Genomic DNA, 8,450 nt, shown 5'->3' on the forward strand with positions numbered 1-8,450 from the left:
CCTGGTAGTCTCTCCTTACTGTATCTCAGAGGAAGGTGCAAACCCTCACAACGTGATAAGCGATTATGCAATGGTACCCGTATGAGCAACATTTCTTTTTCACTTCCCCAATCAGCCTATACCTAGAAGTGAAAGATGTTATCATCCCTTCAACAGTTTCCTATGCTGTTCATGACAGACTCCCTCCCCCTGTGATTGATATTCAGCAAGACTCTGTCACAGCTAATAGGCTCAAAATGTAATTTGGCCAAAGAAGAAGAAGAAGACTAAAAAGCAAGGTTAGCAATAAAATTGTGTTTTGAAAATGAGGACTGAAACAGAGAGAAAAAGAGGGAATCCACGGCATTAACCTTGTTGAAGTTTTATATGCAAGCTGCTCAATGAATTCAGATTCACACATGACTAATGAAGAAGACAAAGCAAATTTTAAGATGATCTCTTAAAGGGCCATTTGGAACAGTCATGTAGTTCATGGCCTGGATTTATCAGGTCTCCTACAGTAAATTCTGAATAAAAGCCTTTAATGGTAAAAATCACTCATGAGAAGATGCTGCTTTTATTCATATGTCCTGGTGATATTTTGCATGTCATCTCCCCTGAAAAGCACAGTCCAAAACTGCATCATTGTGCAGTGCTGTTTTATGGAAATTAATCAAAGCCTATAATCCCATTATCCTGTGATTCTAGCATTTCTGGACCTACTGCTCAACAATCTGCTGAGCTCAGAATAACTCAGTTTATGTGATTTCCAGTCTACTTTGTAATTATTTTCTGTAAATGACAGCAGATTATGCAGAATATCCCACAGAGACCATCAAACCATCTGAGCTCCCTCTAGCTTTGCAAAAATCATTGAGATGGCAGAGGACTGTGAGTTCAGATATCCTTTTTCATAATGAGTAGTCATATTTCCATTCTTTCAAACCCTTATTTTTATCCAAAATTTGACCTTCCTTCCTGAAGGAAGAGCCAGTTTGAACCTTGCTTTATGACTGCCACAATGATTTGCACTTGCACCTGTCTGAGCTCATAGGATGGGGCTGGGAATTGCACCACTGTCGGTGCCACCCCTCCTTCACCACCCCAGCTCAGAAGGATTAGATGTATTAAAGTTAACATTTCATCTACCTATCTGACAGATTGATGTAACTCAAACTGCAGTATTTTTAGGCAATGACTTATGGTTAATTAACCAGCATATGAGAAATACCTGCTTTCCTGCTAGCACCCCATAACTCATTGATCTACCTCCCTGTAATACATACAGAAAGATGACATTTCTTTCAGCACTGGATCTTCTGATTGAATATTTGACTTTGTCACTCCTTTGTCACTAGTCAATAACCCTAGCTCCTAATGACTTTTAAAAACAAGTCTTCAAACACTAATTTGTATGTTATTTAGTCAGATTTTCTTCAACTGCAGGCATATCCTAAATCCCTTGCTAGTCTCCTAAACTACATAGGCAACCTAAAACATATCATGTGATTACCTGCAATGTGTTAATGGTAATCCACTGCCAGCCTTAGAGAGACACTTTTTCCTTCTTATTAAGACCTAAATGATTCCCTTTGGGAACTCTACCATGTGCAAATGTGAGGCTGCCAAGGGTCACTGGGTTCAAACTTGAAACTCTCAGTTTCACACCTCTCCAGCCTGGGCTGGAGAAGCTGCACTGAAAGCTTTTGTGCAAACACTCTTCTGTAACAGCCAATAATAAAAGAGACTTAGAAGCTGAAACAGTATCTCAGCTATAAAACTGGTCAATATTCAGCTCTACACGTTTGAAGACACACAATCTTTTCCTGCATCTCATACTTGTTAGATATATATGTCTAAGGAGATACAATTACCTATGAGAATTATATTTTGGGATGTGTAAGGAAACCAGAGAGGAAAGTCATTTGAAACAAGGGACCTAATTAGGAATACATTACAATTCCAGGCTCTCAGTTGTACTAGGAAACTCAGAGTTTGACTGCATCTGCTTCACATTGGGATGTACCTCCAGGGGTAACCAAATATTTCTAAATTATTCCTATCCACAGGGACTGGTATGGCTCAAAGGCTAGAGTGATGTGAGAAATGGATTTGGAGACTGTCCTCTTGAATATTCTTGAGATTGGGTTTGTTTGGTTTTGTTTGGTTGGGTGTTTTATAACAATGATAAAGAGAGGGAAAAACATATACAGGATTATTTCAGTGTTTGGACAATCCACAGAACACCTGAATTCCAAAGCAAAGTATCAGCCTAATTTCTAGCAGATTTTTCATATAGAAATACAATTAAAGTGTACAAACAGTCCCAAGAGTGTTCAGTAATGACAGGAAAAGATTTAGAGGTCACTGAAATTCCAGAGGGATGAGCATTGCTCTGTGACTCTTGCAGTGCTTGAAAGTTTGTACATACAGTCCTTCTTGTGCAAACTTGGTGGACCACAGCTACAAAAATACCAGCAGCTCCAGACAACTGCAAGCACCTAAAAAATTCTCACTTAAATCCCATTAACATTTTCCATTTGATGCTTTACATCCCTTCCAAGGAGACATCATCGATAATAACCTAAAAAATTCATTTATTATTTAGCAATGAAAATACCACCAAAACTGTCATTTATAACCAAACAATGCAAACACGTGCTCATATTGTTCAGACCCTAGCCAGCCTGAGTTTTTTCTTTATAAATAAACCCAAACAACAATATAAATATGCATGAGCCTGTAATTCACTGACCACAATAGTATCAACCTTTTCAATTTTTAAATTAGATAAAAGGGGACCTTCTAGATCTGGGTAACCAGCTGGAAGCCCACAAGTAAGCTCTTCTATGTGGTAATTCTACAGTCAAAAATCCAATTTCTTTTGCCTACCTTGTAAACAGACAAGTCCTACTGCAAATAATTTCATTGTGTTGGAAAATATGTGAATCAATATCCTATATAAGATTTCCTCCATTTGAGGGGCTGAGGATGAAAGAGTATTCAAAAGTAATGATGTAAATCTCACAGTTTGAGTTTGTATCTAACTACTGCCCATTGAAGCAAGAGAGTCTTGTCACAGTTCATAAACTGCTGAAAACAGTTTCCATTTTCCTGAAGTTTTATAATTATTCCCTTTTGGCTTTATAAAGCAGACACAGTTTCATGTCTTTTATAAATCAAATGCCTCCCACTTTCAAACATTAATTGCCAAGATAGGAGCAACAGTTCTCTATTAAGTAGACAGGAAATAAACAAAATCTGATGTTAACACTCTGGTTTAACAGTTTCTGTGAGTGAAATATCACCTGGCCACTTGAGAGAGAAAAAATGCCAATTTCAGCGATTGCCTCTGTGACCTGTTATCTTCACCCTTGGGTGATAATGCATTTAGTGATAATGAAGAGTAAAGATAAGGAACATTTCTGAGCCTGTACATCCTTTTGAGCTTCAAATTCATAAGTTTTAGACAAACAAAAAAAGAGCAATCAAGGGTCACTTAAGAACAACTACAGGTATGTACAACAATAACACCCAGATTGTGAAGTCTGTCAGAAGTTCTGGAGATTTGTAGGAGATACTGTATTTCCTAGTTGTGATGTGGCTCAAAGCATAGGCCTGATGCTGAAATCACAGCTGATATCATAGTTAAATCTGCAAAACCAGATTCAAAAATACGGATTATCTCACTCCTGGTATCTGCTTTGGATATCAAGTAACAAAGAAAAACAGATACATTAAGAATGAAAAAGAAGTTCATCAGTTTCTTCTGGCATTGACCCTCTCTTACACCTGTAATAATGTAGCAGAGATCCACCAGATACTTTGTATTCCAAATTCAGCACTGTTACACTGATCACAACCACACTGTAACACTAAGGACATGCATGGGCTAAAACCAAGGAATTTGACTTTTCACTACCAAGATTTTCCAGATTTTGTCTATGAGACACAGTTCTGTGAGATGCAGAACAGCTTCAAATGCCTGGGGTTATACTGGGGTAAAGAATTGGTGAATATGTGGAGAAATAGATATATATATACTTTTTTTCATCTGAGACAAAGCAGAGTAATACTTCAGAATATTTTTAGAGCTGTTGTATTGAAGTAATTCAAGTTCACTGTTCAAATATGCCACGAGCTGCACAGGAACCTACAAAAGCCAGAAAAAGGAACTGAGTCTGTACATAGTTAGGCCTTCTTGAGCTGGAGCTCTTCTGTGCCTTGGAGAAGTTGATTTTCACCATTTAGAAGAGGCAATATGTCCTGTTTAGTTTGTTTCTTGAGTTAGACATTGAAAGGAAGGAATGAAGACACTGTAAGACCTGCACTGAGTCAGATGAAGGACCAACTAATCAGCATCTCAAAGGAAGAACATGAGGAGACACTTAGGAGAGCAGTGTAGGAAACAGGACAAATACAGAATGGTGCCTCCCAGGAAATATTTTGCCATAATTTTATCAGTCAGACTTAGAGGCTTCTTAAATGTTGTTATCTATTTAACAGCTGCTAAAGGACCTCTCATGCTTAAATTGTGCAATTACTTCTTGCATTCATTTACACTTTTGGCTTTCAGGAAACCCTGTAGAGTCTACAATTTAACTTAGATTTTGCCTGGCTGAGTATTTAACTTTATCTCTTTGAAATCCACTATTCAAAACTTCATTGGATGCCCCAGGGTTTTTTTCTGTGTCAAACACTAAACAATCCTGCCCTGTTCATCCATTTGTGATCTATGATTTCATAATCTTGTTTTAGTCAAACTTTATCACTCCTTCCCAAATTGCCCCCTTCTCTAATCTCTAGTCAGCTTCATCTCTTTGTATATGATGTAATTCAAAATCCCTGATCACTCCTAGCATCCTTTATTGCTTAACTGCATATTTTCTGATGCAGAAAAAGACAACTGACAGATTCAGATCTAAATGTACTATGGATCTATACAGACAAAGGGATGTTTTGTTTTGTTCACAAATCCTTTCTTAATAATTTCCAGCTCTGTGTTTTTTTGATCACTGCTGAACATTGAGCTGCTATTTTCAGAGACTCTTTGAAGTATTTTCACAATCTCATTTCTGATTAGTAATATCAAAAGTCCATTTGGTTATATAGGCAGTCACTTTTCACTTCTAATGCAATTTTGCATTTATCATGCAAAGTACTACCAACACTAAATTATATCTGCTGTTTCATTTCCCTGTCACGTAGCATCCCAGTATCCTTTTGCAACATTTTGCAATCAGATTTAGATTTTATTATCCTCAGCAATTTTATAACATCTGCAACTGTCACCTCAATATTCCTCCCCTTCCCAGACCATTTACAAATATGCTGAAAAGCAGGGTAGCAAAACAAGGTCCTGAGAAACTCCAAATTTCCTCCACAGCAAGAAGTGATTCCATATTCCTATTTCTGGTTTTTATCTTTTCTACTATTTTTGAAGTATTTTAAAACATCCCAAGGAGATTTCATTCCTTTAACTACAGTATTTGCTCATGGTTTTGTGAAAAACTTTACTGATATCTGAATAGAGACCACTGTGCAGATCAGAGAGGTGCTTACTGGTTCCTTCAAATAACAAAACAACCTAAGAGCTCATTGTTTACCTCTACAGAAGAGGATCACAGATAGATATTTACCTATTATACACATGCTATCTATAGGCAGCCTAAGTACATTTTCTGCAGATTCACCAGGGCAGAAGACAGACTAAGCCATCCATTCCTAATTTTCAGAGTTACCACTAAGACCTTCCTGAATTTCATGCTTCTGACAATTACAAAAAGAGGTTGATTAGACAATGCAACAAATACAACCACTCAGAAATTTCCTACCTAAGTTCCTTTAAAACCCTTGGACAAATACCACCAAGCCCTGGTACTGCTCATTTTACTTCAATAGCTTCATAAAAATTATACTGGAGAGAAAATGTAGAAAATTACTACCTTCACAGTGAACACTAAGACATATAACTCATCCATATTTTCTACTCTGTTCTTACTGCTTTTGTTCTTTCTTAGTCTTTCTCCTTTTACACATCAGTAATTTATCTGCTGCTCAATCTCTTCGGCAAATCTCCATGAGTGGCCTGTGTCTTGTTTCCTCAGGGAAGTTTCTAATTCTCCCAGGTCCAATGAAGTCTGTAAAATAAATCATGATGGAATTTCAGTTTGCATTCAAATGAGAACACAGAGTGTCCCTGGCACCTTGAGCTGTCATTCAAATCTGTGCAAGGTGGATGAACAGTATGGCCACTCTTATTAATTATGGCAAAGGAAAGAAGACAATGGAGAATCAGCTCGACCAGGTTTATACTGTGCCTGTGGGATTTCACCATTAGATGCCACTTTGCACTGAAATGATAGTGTGATATCTGAAAAGAAATCTCAAATAATTACCTGCAAATGGGGAGCTCCTTTGTACACTTAGTGGACACACTAAGTACTTATTAGAAATGTCTGGTTTGGTACCTAAACCCAAGATTTTATTCTTGACAAATCAGTGCAAAGTTAATGGAAAGATTTGTAGAATTTATATTTGCAATATCTGTGGAAAGGAGCAGGTCTGAATATAGAATAACATTCTCTGGTGATGGAAAATTGTATAGCCCAGTTATCACTTTAATGAACAGGGAACTGAATAAAACTTTCAAAAGCATGACTCAAAGAATAATTTATGGGGGTTTGCAGAGGTTCTTGTTTGTTTGTTTGTTTTAGCTGAGCAGAGTTTATAATACCTTTTAAAAATCTGAAATTTTACTGTCCATAAAACCTTGGTGGGAAGGATACAGTTAAATCCTAACTGCAAAGTCTTACTCATGTTAAAAAAACGGGCAGTTGTCTGATTATGGGGAAGGACAGGAACATTTTCTATCACCTACTCTTCTGATATTTAATCAGAGTAAAACCAAGGCTATTCTACAGCAACTTCAGATTGTGACTAAGAACAGACAGTGAGAGAGTGTGACTCCTCAAGATTTTACTTTGTGATCAGAATATTAGCAGGATCGGATACTGTTTCAGCTCTTTAGAATTGTATTGTACTGTGTTTCAAAAAGCATACATGAGGTCCTGAGAAATCAGAGCAATCAAGCAAAAAAGCAAGATACATTCTTGAAGAAGAACACATGAGTTTTCTGATCTCTAGCACAGTGGTTTGAGGCCATTATCATTTTGCAGTAAATTCAATTCCATCAATAAACGAGGTAGACATCAAACAGAAAACTTTAAAAGCATATCTTGAAATCCTCAAGCATGATTATTTTGTTTAGCAAAGAATAGACAAAGATACTTTTCAGGAAGGTCTTTTTTATCTAATCTCTGGCTCAAATTTCATTTTTCCTCTTTGTTTTTTTTTTTCCTCCTTTTCTTGTTTTGAAGTCATGTCCAACATTAATAATACAATACTCAGCCTACCACCAAAGAGTCCACTTAATGTCTGCAAAGCTAAGAACCCTTTATTCAGAGGAGCTTATGAGGAGGTTATAAAAGAAGGCAAGAAATCCTACATAGAGGGATGAAGCCCTTCCAGAAACCAGGCAACAGGGCTTTGAAGGAGATGCAGATTATAAAGCAGATTCTCTCCAGTGCCTATCCCAAGTGCTTTATTGCTGTGGCAATACAAATATAACACGATGTAACACTGTGTCTGTCTACCTGACACAAGACGGGGGCTATGAACCACAACAAAGGCAGGAATGCTGAATGTAGTCCCCCTCACAGGAAAAACATTACTATAGCTATAATATTTTCTCTGTCTATAATCTGTAATAATAATGTATAATTCATCATAACAGATTTTGGTATTATGAAAGGCAAACTACATTTTATGCGTGTGCTGTAATTTTGTTATACAGTGTTACAAGTCAAAGGAACACATCCGACATGTACTTCCCTAGGGAAAGGTTTATGGAGGTATTGCCTGTAAATAATCCCAGAGTTCTTCTATGCTCTAGTCACGTTTATCCACCTTACAGTAGTTTATTATTTGAACAACTGGAGATGGAAAACTCAACAAGTGCGTTACTTTAAAGGTACCATTAAGCAATTCTAGAGTTAGCACTGGTGATTTCTGTGCATTTACATTTTATGTTATGAACCACTGCTGGTCTATAACCAGAATTCTCTGAAATTCAGTTCAGAGAAGTGCCAAAGAATTGGTCCCACAACACAGACAGTCCCAGCTGTGTTTGATGTCTGCTTAAGATTATTGCTGTCCTTTCATGCTGAGTGCACAGCAAGCAAGCAGAAGTTGGTACAGATGTGACTTCTGCACCTTGGCTGCCCCAGTTCTCTGCTATTCCAAAGCTGTGACTGGCACTCAATCACACCAAGGAGTCGCTGCCATCCACGCAAGGCAGGGCTGTACCTGCAAGTTTTGGACATAAAATCAAGCAGGAGAACACCATCAGTAGACGATACCTTGAATGTCTCTACCAGAATGTAATTGTTTCCCTCATGAAAACACAGGCC

This window comes from Passer montanus, unplaced genomic scaffold (genome assembly GCF_014805655.1).
Source record: "Passer montanus isolate IOZ18808 unplaced genomic scaffold, ASM1480565v1 scaffold1, whole genome shotgun sequence".
In the NCBI taxonomy this organism is placed as follows: Eukaryota; Metazoa; Chordata; class Aves; order Passeriformes; family Passeridae; genus Passer; species Passer montanus.